This window comes from Bacillus rossius, chromosome 1 (assembly GCF_032445375.1).
Source record: "Bacillus rossius redtenbacheri isolate Brsri chromosome 1, Brsri_v3, whole genome shotgun sequence".
Taxonomy (NCBI): Eukaryota; Metazoa; Arthropoda; class Insecta; order Phasmatodea; family Bacillidae; genus Bacillus; species Bacillus rossius.
This window is the reverse complement of record NC_086330.1, coordinates 140,885,825-140,900,833: the sequence shown is the minus strand read 5'-3', so window position 1 is coordinate 140,900,833 and position 15,009 is coordinate 140,885,825.

The following is a 15,009-nucleotide window of genomic DNA, read 5'->3' as shown; positions in this document are numbered from 1 at the left end:
GAAAATTTTTAGTTTAATGAGGAAAATTAGTATTTTTTCCTCAATAAATGATATGGTGCATCTTAAACTATTGTAGCGAAAACACAGTGTTACATTATACACGGAATACTTTTTCTAAGCTGGAAATAAACGTAGTTGTTTACATTGTGATAAATTTCAATTTGCATTTTTTAAAAAGATATTTAATCTTGTTAACACAGGCTTTACTGTTGAATTTTGGTTTTATTTCGCTAAACAAATATATTTCGCTGTTTTGTCGCTAATTGAGTTTAATTTCAGTATTATTTTGGGAAATGCTATTCACAAAATTTTCATGCCCCTACTTATTGTATACTACTCTTGTACAGCAACAAAAAATTACAACTGTCAGATGAGACAGACAGCTTGAAATGTCATCTTTCAATCATGAGGTTGCTTTGCCTTCACATAGTTCAGATTGAGAAAATACTTTATCCACATTAAACCATCTTGATTATAAATTTCATTTAATGTAAACTATGCAGTTCTTGTTATTCTGTAATTTAATGTAGTAATTTGACAAGTTATTCAGGAATTTTAATGTCCTTAGTATAATAGTGCCTTTTTTGTCATTCAGAATTATTTAAGGTTACCTAACATTCCATGACATTCATAGTTTTCTCCTGCAGAGATAAAAAAAAAAATCACATTAAGCTGCAGTATTAACCTCATCATTTACATCACTATGGAAAAGATCCAAGGCACATACATACCTGCAAAGATAGGAAAATGCTAAGGGACAGGAATTTCCCAAACATAATAAATGACAGAATAAGTGAAACTTTATGTAAATGTACAAGTCCCACTACAATAGTGAAATTTTCACCCAGAAAGATCTGATTCGGCATATAGGCATTATACTCGTAAGTTCCATAAAAAATTGGTTTGATTAAATGAAACTTACGAGTAGTTTCTAGTATACATTTGCCATAATGATATTATACCACTTAATGTGATATCACTAAGTAAAGAACATTGCCACAAACACCAGGAATAGTGACTGCTAGTGCATACTGATAGCAACCAGTTTGGGAAAAAAGTGGTATCGTCACGCAATGTCTGCAGCTCATCACGTAGTCGTGGGTGCATCTGTGTTAGCGAAGCGGGATGATACGTGTGATGCTTGCTGGTGCTTCTAGCACTGTGTCTGGCTCTGGGCTGGCGTGCAGTTTTCTTGTCGTGCATAGGACAACTATGAGATTTGAGCGGTAACCATAACATTATAGAGAGTAGAACTAAAGATAAAGGTGTAATGCAAGTCTCTTAGGTGCTTTTGAAAATCTGTACCAGGCGTTTCATGCCTAAAATTTATTCTGAAAATACAAGTTTCCTCCATTTACAATTTTCTAATAATACAGTTTAAAAATGAGTTATGTTAACAGACACCACTCTGATATCTTGAGCAGTTTGCATGGTTTTTACTGCACACTGTATTTGTGACCAGGCAGGTAACACCTCTCAGCCTTTTTTTTTTTTTCACAGGGGATAGTTAGTATTCACAGAAACAGATTAGAAGGATTGGAGGCGGTGAAGAAACCATACAGGTCTTTCCTCCCCCTTGTTTGGTCTCACACTCCAGAACTTCTACCTGCGCCCACTGATTCCCTTTGTTCCACATCGTGACACGAACTGTCCTTCCCCTCTAGTCGCAGTTGTCATCGTATCAGCTAATCAATCATTTATCAGCAGTTTTTTTTTGTAAACTTTTACAAAATAATTTTGTCAAAGTTTAAACATTGAATGGGGTCCCTTTGAGGTAACGAGACTTGGTGCAAATGATTTCCTGATTTATTGCAAACAACTGTATTGAACAGATGAACAAAAGCTTTAGGCCTAAAGCCTCGAGATAAAAGGGTTCTCTGTGCTCATAAATATGATTCTTATAGGCAAGGCTATCGAGAAAAATCAAGTGTCCAGGGACAAATAATTTTGTTAGGTCTTCTCCCTATTATTAAATGTACAACTTTTCAAACCTCACAAATGATGAGAAAAAAAATCTCAAGACTGTAACCATGCCTCTGGAAGTGATCTGGGTGCATTAAGATTTTGTACGAATTATTTTAACAATGGGCTTGTAATTTTGTCCTGTCGGGGTCAATTCAAACATTAAAAATATCTTGCAACTCAACCGGGGTTGTGATTTTTCCCTTTCTGGTGCCTCCCTCGCGATGGCCCTATGTGCAGTTGGTTTGGGAAATTTTATAGAAGAATTTTGTTTACTATTTTGGCATCATGTTTAAAATTAAATTGCAACACAAAATATGTTTGTGGCTGCTTTTAACTTTCTGAATAAATAGAGCTTAAAAAATCCAGCCTCTTTATCCATTTCAATTTATGTAATTTGTATATTTATACGTGCAGAAATAATTATGTTTGTCAGAGATGCAGTCATATAGTATGTTCTGTCTGGACTTGGCCCCTTGCAGACCATGTAGAACAATTGTCACCACTATCTTATCTACTCAACTGTATCAACAAATCTGCAAATATTTGCTGTTTTTTTGTTCAAATAGCAGGCCAAGAAATTAACTCTTCCCTCCTATATCTGTTTTTTTTCCTGTTAAACTACTATTAATGACGGGTTGTTATTTCGTATAATTATTTAGTTGGTTCTAACAGAATCTGTAATAGATAATAATATAATAATTAAAATTATAAATGTAAACTAACTACAGGTTAAGGGTTGAATCTCTGTGCCCAACATTATTCTCTAGTGCAGGCTTCTTATTGCTTGATATTGACTGATTTATATGTATCAAGAATATAACATCTAACAAGCTGCGTTTTTAATCCTTTTTTAATATTTCAAAAGTTATTTTGTCATTTAATTTTTTTAAGCTTGACAATAATGATAGAGCATGTAAGTAATTTCTCTGTTTGAAACTCAACAAATTGCACATTTATACTCAAATTTACATATGTATATTTTGTATCTAATTAGTTTATTGTAAGAAGACAAATTGCCTGCTTGAAAGGTTCTGATTAAAATCTAACTTTTTGATTCAACCTTTCTGACTGTCACATATCTGAGTATACTCATTCATATTGGTAGCTTGCAGTTTCCAAATAATTGGTAATGGTCAAGTACAAATTTTTAAAATGAAGTATTTTTTAAAAAATTAGTGTTTGCAATATTTTTTTAAGATTTATAAAGTGGATTGGTTATTTTTAGCAATTAAAAAAATTGATTATACTAAGCTGTAATTACAATATGCTCAATGTCGTTATAAATTTAAAAAATTCTCAAATTATTACATACATTAATTAATGTACATTCTTTTTTTTTTACTAAATATTTTTTTAAGGCCTAATCAGATGAACATACAGCAAGTTTTTCTTATCTTAATAATTATCTTTTACATTTTTCCCCAGCTGTTTACATTTGTCTGTATATCCCAACTCCCCATAATCTCACAGGATGGGAACTTACACTCCAATGAATTAACTGAGTTACCACAAATCCAAATTTATAGCACTCGTGAAATACTGTGGATTATGTTTCTGAACTATTATCGGAAACCTTTTCTCTTAAGTTAGCCCAATAAAATTATTGTATAAGCGCTTTAGGTGCCAACAAAAAATAAGTTGGCTACTTTGAATTAATTCGGGCTCTGGTTTTATAACTAGATGAACTTGCTTGCTTAGAATAGTATCCAACTTCTTAAGCTAGCGAAACATTTATGTGAAAATTAAAGGTTACAGCGGCGTGTGTGTTATTTTCATGTGAATAATCTTGTTTTTTGTGTATCTTGTCTCTCGTGTACTTGACTGTTCTTTGCTTTTTCCAAAGAAATATATCGAGGAATCCTAGAGCTGCTCAAGATATTCAAAAAAAAGTCTTGTAGTAACAATCCAGCAAAAGGTAGTGTGTGGAATAACTTAAGATCATGTTGATAATGCACAAATGATTTCTATAAACCCTTGTTCCAAGTGTGTTGGTATTACAGCTAACTCTCTTCAATGGTGTCTAATGCATGACGATTTATGTAAGAGTTATATTTATTTTTGTGATGTATGTATCATATACGTAGAATTGCAAAAGTTGATGTTATTTTGTTATTGCCAGTTCTTTGTACATAAGTGATTAAAACATTGCCTTTTATTCAAAGATGAAGTGTGATTGTTTATCTATGAAATTTATCTTAACTAACTTTGATATTTCTCCTTGATATTGTGTAGGAGCAGATTTCATTCAGTGCTGCTATTGTGTGAAAAATGTGCTCAAGGTTTTTCTTTTGATACTGTATGAGTTTCATTGACTATGTTGAGAACCCGTTTTGTACATATTTCTCTTGTATCATACTTGTAGGTATTTTATTGTATTGCTCTATTAAATGAGTGACATTTGAATGTTTTTTTTTCCTTTTGTATCCTTTGGCATTGGTAGAAATTTTTTTTGTGGATTTATATTTAGGAAGCACATTTAAATTAACCATACACTGCTATTCTATATGAATACTCTTAGGCACAGATAAGATAATTTTACATAATTTATAAAATTTGTGTTCATATTGGATGATACAAGCTAAATTTATAATATCCTTAGCCTTAGCTTGTGTGATGTAGTCACAAACACCATTATTCTCTTAATACATCTATGAAAATATTGTTACGAACGTGAGCAAGGCCGGGACACGTGCAGGTGCAGAGCTGGCTGGCGACTGCCGCAATATATGTGCCGCGCGGGCCTGGAAGATAACAAGGATTGTCGCTTTCCCCCCTCCTTCCCTCCACTCCCCGCGCGGCGCCCTGCCTTTGACACGTAACTGACACCTTACAGCTGCGGAGTTACGCGAGCCGCCGACACGTGTTTCGAGAGATAACATCCAACCACCAGATTTGATAATTCTACAAGAAAATCATTATATTAAAATGTTTTATTGGTTTCAGTTTCAATAACACAAGTCATTCTCAAAATTTAAATTTTTTTTAATTCTACAGAATATGTTTGTTTCCACATTTTAATGCACGTTATACAGTCTAATATGTACTGAGGGCGTACGGCGTTGTGGTGAATTTATCGATATTAAATAGTGGGCGCCACCACGTGAGTGGGCACGTGGACCCGGCTTGATACTCTTACTCAGGGCGTTACGTGGCCCGTGTGCGGCGAGATATTTGGCCCTCTGAATATTGCACACGCCGCTCTCGTCCCTACCTAAGCCCGCTCTCAGCGTCGGGCACGCTTCTAACACGCAGTGGGTTCTCAGGGCGGCCCACACGCCGCTGACCAGGTTGGGGTCCCACGTGGTCCCCCGAACACAAAGACACGTAACACAGTTAATTAGTTAATTGTACTTACGATTTATTTCCGTACACGTTATTTCACTGGTACAACTGGTAAAATGCCCGGGGCACGAATCGGCTTTGAGGAGGCTGACCACACATGTGGTCGCCTCAAGGCAGCGACACGACCGCCCTCGGCTGGCGGGTGAGATAGACTGGGCTGAGATCATGGTTTGCAGGTGGCAACATGGCGCCCCTTCGCCGCGAACACAATGACCGTTACACACTCTGCGATTCCGTGCCCCGGCGAAAGTTAAGTAAATAGTAGATTACATTTAATAATTATATAGAAATTACTGGTAATTTAAAATACATTAATGTTTACGTAATTATTAAGAACTATTCTAAAACATTTCTACCCTCATTCAAGTCCGTGCCTGTTCGGGTCCGCCCGGGCAACGTCTATAGTTTTATATTTAATTGTAATGTTTAAATTGGAGAAACACATTATTCAACTGCAACAAGACACTGGGGCAAAAGAATAAAAGAAAAAGGGTTACAATGTGAATTAATATATTTAGGGGTGCGGCGCACTGCATCTAAGCGCCCTCTTGCTGGGCTGGAAACACACGCACACACGCACGCACGAGCGGGAGGTTTGAAATGAGACGGTGGTTGGGCGGTGTCATATCGGGCTCAAAGGGGCTGCAGGCCCGGACGACGTCAGTACATAGTAGCTTACTAACATTGTCAGTCACCGAGTCACTACTAACATTTCTCACTACCATGTCTCAGTGTACACAGTGTAGCCATTTTATCCTGTACAGCAACAGAGGCTCCTCTCAAATCAAGCGAAGGGGACTGTAAGTGACGACTAAGTGGCAGAGTACGCTTAAATACATCGATCAAGCTAATTAATGAAAAAATGAATTCTGTGCTGCATACAGAGTTGGTATAGAGCACAGCTTTTTTTGTAGACTCAGATTCGAACCACTCGCTGATTTCTGCCAAGGCTTCTACAATTTTTGGCAAGGCATTGAAAAAAAGGATAAAAGCGTAATGCCTTTCAACTCAGCAAGTTTCACACAAGCGTATAAGTTGGGAGCCTACATGAGCTTTCAAGACAGCATTTCTCTTAGCAGACTGACTGAAGAAAGCAATAACTTCTTTCATAACAGCTGTAGCATTTCTTACACTCTAAACCTTCAATGATTTTGAGATAGAATTATTTAATGCATGATTATAGCATTATACATGCTTGGCATTCGTAGCAACCCGGAGAATTTCTGACACAGCACCACATTTCTCGGAAGTCATAACTGCACATCCATCTGTACCAACACCAACACAGTAGTTGAGAATAAGACCAAGGTCCTTTGTGTAGTCAATAACTATCCGGGCTAAAGCATTCCCTGTTAATCTTACTTCTTTTCGAACTACAACTTGGCCTTGATTATCTACATGTTCATTCCGCAATGATTGAAATGCATCTACAAAAAATATGAAATCTTCCCTTACAGTGCTGTTATATACATATCTAACTATGAGTGTCATTTGCTCGAAATGTGCTCTGTCGTTTCGTCAAAAATGATTGACCAGTACTTAGCATTCTTAATTCTTTCAATAATCATTTTATAAATTTCTTCTGCACAGCAATTAATTAGGACATTTTGTGTAGTCTTACTGATGTAAGTAGCACGAGAAGAAGCATTCTGTAAATGTTCCCTTAGTTTTGTATCCCCTGCCTGAATTCTAAAGTTAAGCAACGCCCTAAAATTACCTTTGTTGTTTACAGCTGTCGATTCGGAATATAAACACAGTTCCCCATCGTCCCTGAAACCTCTAAAAGATATATTTTGACGCCTCATAAATATAATCGTCTCTATTATTGGGCATAGCCTGGCACGATTTTCTTTAACTAACAGTAGTCGCTGAGAACTAATTTGATTTAGAATTTCTTTTTCAGGAGCTTTGTATGTCCTGAGGAAATCTTTGCCTGATGCAACACAAATTTGGTGATAGATACTTCTTTCGTGAATTTCTAAATAGCCATCTTTTGCTGTGAGGTCTTTAAAAGTTGTAAGAGCCTCCGTTACAAGTCTGTTAACTTTGACACCTTTGTTGTGTCCAACTTTTTCTTGTGCAAAAAGAGCACAGTATTTACAAAATAAACCTTTACTGACATCAGAGTATACCAGCCAATGGTATTTATCAATGTGTGATTTAGAAAGATACCGTCTAACAGTTTTCCCTTCATCTTTTGAGTGTGTTGAGTACGGGTAGCAATAGTCATCCGTCGGATGACATGGCTTTTCAAGGAGCAGACAATTGGTGAAATCATCTACTTTTTTCCCAGCATGGAGTCCTATATCGACTATATCATTCAGGTTCTTTGGTGCTGACTCTGTAAGAACATCCTTTAGACGTGCTTCGAAGTTTGTGGACTCACTGTGTGCACTGTTTTCTGTCGTAAGAACCTTAGATGTAGAAGGCTCACAGATGACTGTTTCACCCATAACTGGTCCTAAAACAATATAATAATATTTGTATAAATTATTATGTACAAATTTGTGGTGTTAGGCCATATTGGAATGTTAATTTAAACTCTTACAGCATCCCAGCATTATTAATTATTGTTTTAATATGTACATTTTGTTAAATGTCAAAGGAAAATAATTACTATAAGTTTTGGTGGTTTGACAGTTACAGTTCACTGGCTTTATCAATGCAGAGCCTTAAGTTTAATACTGTCAATTTTACACACTCATATGAGAACCAAGAATGACAAAATAGAATTAAACAAACTTGTATTTTCGTTTATACCTTTGTTAGTGACAGCATGAAGGCATTCATCATGATGATGCTGAGAGTTGTCGTCTTGTGACTGATGTGGTATACTCTTTTTTTTGGAATCATTTGAAAGTACGAGTCGATCTTATTTATGTTTGTCCGCTTGTTTTTTCGGAAATCCTGTAAAAAGAGTTTTCGTGTCACACAATCCAGTAATACACATAATGGATAAAGTGTATCAAAATGGCTATAGGTCCATCCATGCACTAGCGCTATCAACATATACTTCATTTTCATTTACTTTACATGTACCTAGAAACCCCTGGCTCTGAACTTTTTTTTATTAAATAAGGAACTAAGACTAAGTAAGCATAAACAAAACCAAAGAACTAATACATATGAATTCTAATTACGTACCATAATCTCTCCAGAACAAATTTAACTAACCACAAAATACATCATAAAATGTCTAAACGAAGCACAGGCGTAGAGCACTCACACAAGGCTGCAAGTCCGTCCACTTCAACGATGTCGCGCCGTCGCGGTGTGTCGAGACGTGTAAGCAGGTAGCCTGGTGGCAGGGATGAACCTCCGCTCCAGTGACGCAGGTGGTGTACCCCTTCTTCCCCTTAACCCTTTTCGCCAGTACATTCCATGGCTGCCTTCCAATATTAGGAGAACTCACAGGCCGGCCACGGCCAGTGAAATAGTCAAGTAGTATAGGAAGGCGCTCCATGGCACAAAGGATTATAAAATATATTTCTACTTCTACCTGCCCTAAACATAAAAAAATTGTATGTAGATGTAGCGATTATATAAACATTGTTGCCAATATAAACTATATGAAAACAAACATTTACCACACTCATGAATGTATGCAATACAACAAAGACTTTACTTGCAGTGCAGTTTGCAGAAATAATCATTTTTGTCGGTAATATCAATGTAGCAGACAACTGGTTTTTCGGGGGGATGGGGGGGTACTTGCCCCTGGTGCCCCCCCCCCCCCTGGATCCACCACTGCTTTGATACGTATTACTTAATATTTTTTTTGTATATCATTCACAAATCAATAAAATTTTGCATTTTCCAAGCCTTGAAAAACTTATTCATTTTGTAGTATTGGGGGAAGTGGTAGTGTGTCCCTAGTGTTAAAAACAGTAATTTATTTAGGTTGGATTGACTCTTTCTTGATTATGAAACTGTAAAGTGTGGTCTGTTGAAGCAGTTACAGCATTATGCGACAATAATGAGAAACATCCGTTTATACAATACAAAAAGTATTGACTATCATAACAAAACCATTCACACAATTTAGGCCTACACCACTCACAAGTCTACGTGTGATATTTTCTTCCATAGATACATCTATACCTGTTGCCATGGAGGCCTGGCTAGCAGTCTTGCTGGAAGCTTCTAGCGGAGCCTGTATAAAACCATACATTTATATCAATCACAGATGTGCCTATCTGAATATAGGAAGCCTACAGTTCACAGAGAAGAGAGCTACTCCCTAACATTTCCAAACTTATTTTAGTTTGCCGATCACTCGTGAAAAACCAACATATTGCAAGATTAATGTATTTTGCAATCCTAGATTTTTTTAAATAATGTTAATCTAACCTAACCAAACAAAAACCTACCCTATCCTCCTGCAAAAAAAAATAACTATTATTTATTACACTGACCAAATCAAAACTAATCTAACCTTTTACTTTGGTAAACTTAGGAACTGTTCAGATTGTGGTTGTGGCTTCCATACCTGTTAATTGTAAGTATCCGTCTGATACAGCTCAACATTTTCAAGAAGGCAAAATTACCACCACTCCAAAATAGCACCCTTTGTGAGGATGTTGAGTGTTTACAACAAATGCAATATGTTCTTTGTCTTTATAATTTGGGTACATTGTTCCGACACGGACCTCAAGTGTCGATAATTGTTGGTTAGAGAACCCAAAGAGCGAAAGAGAGAAGATTTAAATGCCTTTTTTGAAGTTGATGCAGATTTTTCTTTGTAGGTTCGTAGTGGACGAATGGTAACACGAATGAAAACAGATTGAACAGTCGTATCAGAATTAGTGATATCTAAAATTTTGGTCTTGTTACTTATCATATCTGCAACATTAAAATCTTAGTTTCAGCCAACTTCTTAGATCCAAAGTAATTTTTCAAAACTTTTCACAAAAGTTTTAAATATTTTTTAATGCTTAATTTACAGTTGCCCTATGGAATGGATTTATCGAAGAATTAAAAGTTATAAGTAAAAATGTAGTTATAAAAATAATTTTATATTTTGCCCATATTTTATACTATTTTTATGCAGCACCTACAATCATCAAACTTAACATGTTTTAAGGAGTTGAAAGTACATTTATTACTGCCAAATATAATGACTCCACTGACTTATTTATAAACATGTACATTTTTATTACATAAATTTGTAAAAAAAAAAAAAAAAATACTTATTTTCCCACTAAATATACAGTTAGAAGACCCCATGTGGGGATTTGTAGGCAAAGTTCCCAAAGAGAAAAAGCTAGTTCATTCTATAATGCAGATATAACACAACTACTACCTATAAGAAGCCATTTCATAATTTATTTTAATTCTAACAGGGAGTCAGAAACAAGGAAGAGGTATTATTATTTCAAAAGATTAAACAGATGCAGCATTTACCAAAAATTACAGCATCCATCCAGCCATTTCATTTTCATTCTACCAGGGAGTCAGAAACGAGGAAGAGGTATTCAGTATTTCAACAGTGCTCAAAAAACAGTAGTAGCACCTGCCATAAACAAGCATGACCAGGAAGTTATAAATGTAGAAGAGGTAGGATACTCAATTTATAAATTCAAATACTTGCTTTTATTGCATCTTTCTAATCATCCTACCAGGGAGTCATGAGCTGAGAAGAGGTTTACTATAAAATAAAAGACGTTACCTGCCCAACATGTTAATTAACCATGCAGTGATTGCCTCAATAGGTTTTCAGCTTAGCAATCTTCTATTGTGTGTTTAGATATAGACAGTGGCGTAGCCAGGATTTGTGTATGGGGGTGTTAAGAAGCATGGCCCCCCCCGTATTAAAGCGGGGGGTCCGGGGGTCCTCCCCCGGGAAAATTTGGTGTAAAATAGTGCTATTTTAGCAGTTTTCGGTTCTTAAATTTAAATATTGTAATGGTAAAAATTTTATTAATTTTAATATGAAATATGTTTGAGTGATGAATAAGAAATTAATTAAAGATTTGTGGCTGGGGGGGGGGGGGGGGGGGTTGTGTTTGAACCCCTAAACCCCCCCTCCCCCCTGGCTACGCCCCTGAATATAGACAGAATATGATTGATGTACCTCCTGGATATAACGATGAGGTCCTGTGTGCTGTGGACAAGTACACAGAGACCCCACTGATGTCTCAGGGTGACTCGTATGTGGAGCCTAGATTCTTACCTGGGCGTCATTGATGCCCCACACACGTGCAGCCAGTTGACGAGCTCAGACTCCACTGGTAGTCCTGGCCACGAGATACGCTGATTTTCTTTTGGGTGGGACGGGAAGTGGGGATAAAACCACTTTTCCCACTGTTTACTTTTAAATTTTTTCCCATTTGTTGGTGTAAATAATTTAAATTTTTTTTTGGGAAGGAGGGGAGTGAGGATATATCCCACTGCATCACTCACTGCCAGTGGTCAGTATTGGTACCAAGCGTGGCAGGCCATTTAATTAGCCCCGACTAACATAGGTGCCAGTGCCGGGTCTTAGTGTAGGTAGCCATGATTCAGTGGGTGAACTACTGGGTAGGGATGTTGAACATGATTCATAATTAGTTAATTATATTTTACTTGTGTAATTTGGCCTCCTCATAGTTCAGTCTCCTATAAATAATTATAGAAGATAAATTTTACTATTACAAGTTAGGGCATTCATTTTCCTTGCAGTGTAAAAGGTTTTGTTCTTCATACACTAAAAAATTCAGTAGTAAAAAAATTTGTCTCCACATATTTCTGTGGGACTTTATTTGAGTAGTATGTACAGCAATGACTTTTTAAGTTGGGAACGTGAAGAATGAAAGAACTTTTACTTTATCTCATTTCCTGTTCATTCAACTTTAATCATTGTACTATAAAGTGAAATGGTCAACTGCATGCACTTTGTAACTTACAATCTGTATTTTTTTTACTATTTTTAAATAATAGCACATTCATTAATAAACAACAAAACAGAAAAATAAACATGTTTGGTGTTACACACACCTACCTGTGACCGACAGCAAGGAACCATTCCAGCAATATTAGTGCAATTGATCATGGTCAGAGCAACAGGGATAATAAACAAGAATTCATTGTGGACGTCAAACACATGTTAAGATTCCAACATACCACTATAATAGGTAGATGACTTGTCTGTTCTTGGCTTCAAAAATATGTTCCTAGTAAGAAGCGTAGCTATGCATAGTTTTTTAACTATGGCAAAACTCAAAGATTCTTCAAATATTTTGTCTTAGTCCAAATTGCAAAATAAAATTTCTTTCTTTATAAGTACAGGTGCTGTAGATATTCCATCTGCTCGGGTATTAAGCGATGAATATCTACCCAAAATTGGTGAGGCCAGTTATAACATAGTGAAGAAAGCTGTGAAAACCCAGAAAGTTGCACTTTTATTTGATGAAACTACTGACAAGGGATGATGTGTTTTCATTATTTTAATTGGTGTTTTTGCTAGTACCAGTGACCACAAGTTGTTTGTGAGTGATGTAAAAGAACTGGAAGAGTAAATTGCACAGAATGCATCCTTGAAATGTTATCAATTGTTACACAACTGAACATTCAGTTTGAAAATATAGTTGCTGTTGTGAGTGACTCTGCATGATATATGACTACACGTGTAGACTCTTTAAAGGTTGTGCTGGGCGCACAAGCAAAATTTCATTGCAAGTTTGTGGAGCTCAATACATTATTTATTAATGTCAAACATGTACCTATTTTTGAATACAAGAAAAAGAAAGCACAGATATGCCACATATCTGAAGAAAAAAAAAGTACCCAGAACAAGAAAAAGATGACAAAATATTCATAGCTCTGGTTATGATGAGGTGGTGGAATTCCTGGTTCAATTATGTTGAATATATTGCTGAATACATAGATGATTTGATGGAATTTCTCAATAGTGGTGTGCCTTGACAGACTATTTTAAGAACTTGGGTGACTGCCAGCTTGCAATAATTCTATGCTCTGCTGAATTTCTCGTGGACCATGGCTAGAAACTAACAGAAAATATCCTGGAACTTGAAGGGTCTAGTTACTCTTTAAGTTATAAACTCTATTCAAAGTTGTATGACTTAGAGAATAACTTCTTGTTGGTTAGAAGGGGGCTTTCTAAACTGCCTTCAGCTGTCAAGCAAAGGCAAATGAGACGAATTGAAGAGCTTGGTAGTGAAGTGTCTCACCAAGCTACAAAACCTCAGAGAAAACTAAACACCACGACTTTATCTCACAAATTTTTGCAGTGTTGTGGATACCAGTTTCAAATGTGAACAGTGATCGAGCATTTACATAATTTGGTTTGATATTTTTTGACCCGTGCACTGGTTTCAATATCTGCAAGATTGAAACTTTGCTGGTTTGATATGGTAATGGATATGCTTAATTTTATCATTATTTGAATTTGTTTCAACATTGAAATAAACAGATGTAAAACATTTTAAATCCTCTAACTGCAGGCTAAAGACACAGGCCAACCATTTCAAGCATACAATGCCGTCACCTGCGGTCTCGCGATCGAGACCCGGGGCGATCCTAGTGATTTTCAGTGGCTCTAAAGGAAATCTCCGGTGGGCGCCAGGTTAATTTGACGATTAACCGAGGTGGTCGTGGGTTTTTTCCCCTGCGTGTTCCACTAGGATCGACGCCTGTTGATGGTGGAAGGGAGTCCCTGCTTTTAATACGCACTGGCCCTAAACAGTGTAGAGGACTGTTTCCTAATTGTTCAGGAGGCGTTTGCGAAATAAAGAAACGGTATTTAGGTGCTGGTTTTTTAATCTCGCATCTCACATAGTGTGGATGGGGACACAAGTTACACAATTACACTTGACAAAAAATACGTTGGCACTACACACACTCGCATTGATAATTAATCACGTGTTATGTTGCGGCACTTGCAAACAAGATCCCTACATTGGTTTGTGGGCCGACGAAGTGTTTGGGTGGATTAACGGCCACTCCCGTGATGAACTGGAACTAGCTTCGTGCCCGGGCTCACCTGTGTGAGTCGCGGGCCCACGAAGATAATATTAAGGGGCAAAGTCTTTAAGCTTGCAGTCGGAAGTCGTATGCTCGACGAATTACATTAATTTCTGTTCGCGGGAGTCGGCCTGGACCGTAAAGTGACTGCGTCCCGAACCGTTGTTCCGCGACGAGCAAAAATTAAAGCGGCCGGGTTAAGCCCTGCACCGGAAAAGGGCACGGGGGCACGCGGGGAGAGGAAAAACGGTTTTAGTGAATTATGATATTTACCAGTATGAAGAATAAGGAGTACAAAAGTTGAAGTCTCCCCGCGGGATCACACGTCCGCCCCGGCCCGTGAGTAAAACTCTACTGCCGCTTTGTGCCGGCTTGGGATGGGAGGAAGAGTCATGACCCGCCGAACTTTCTGTGCCATTTATTGATGTGTTTGGCACAGATTTTAAATTTTAAGTTTAAAATTTTCATTTTTGAAATTTTTGCATTTTTATTCTAATTTAATTTTTGTCAGATTTCTGTACACTCTTTTCAAACCTTTTTCATCCTAGTTCTCTTTCCCTGGTTTTCGGCGCACACTAGTGGCCGTGTCCTTAAGTCTCTCCCTCTTTCTTTTCTTTGGCCGCCAGAGAGCCCACTTGTCCCCCACCCCTTTAGCACCATGCTGGTGCAAGTCACCTAGCGCGAGATTTGCGAGTCGAAGTTAAACTTAGTTCGACTGCGCCTCCATAGAGCGCGCGGCGC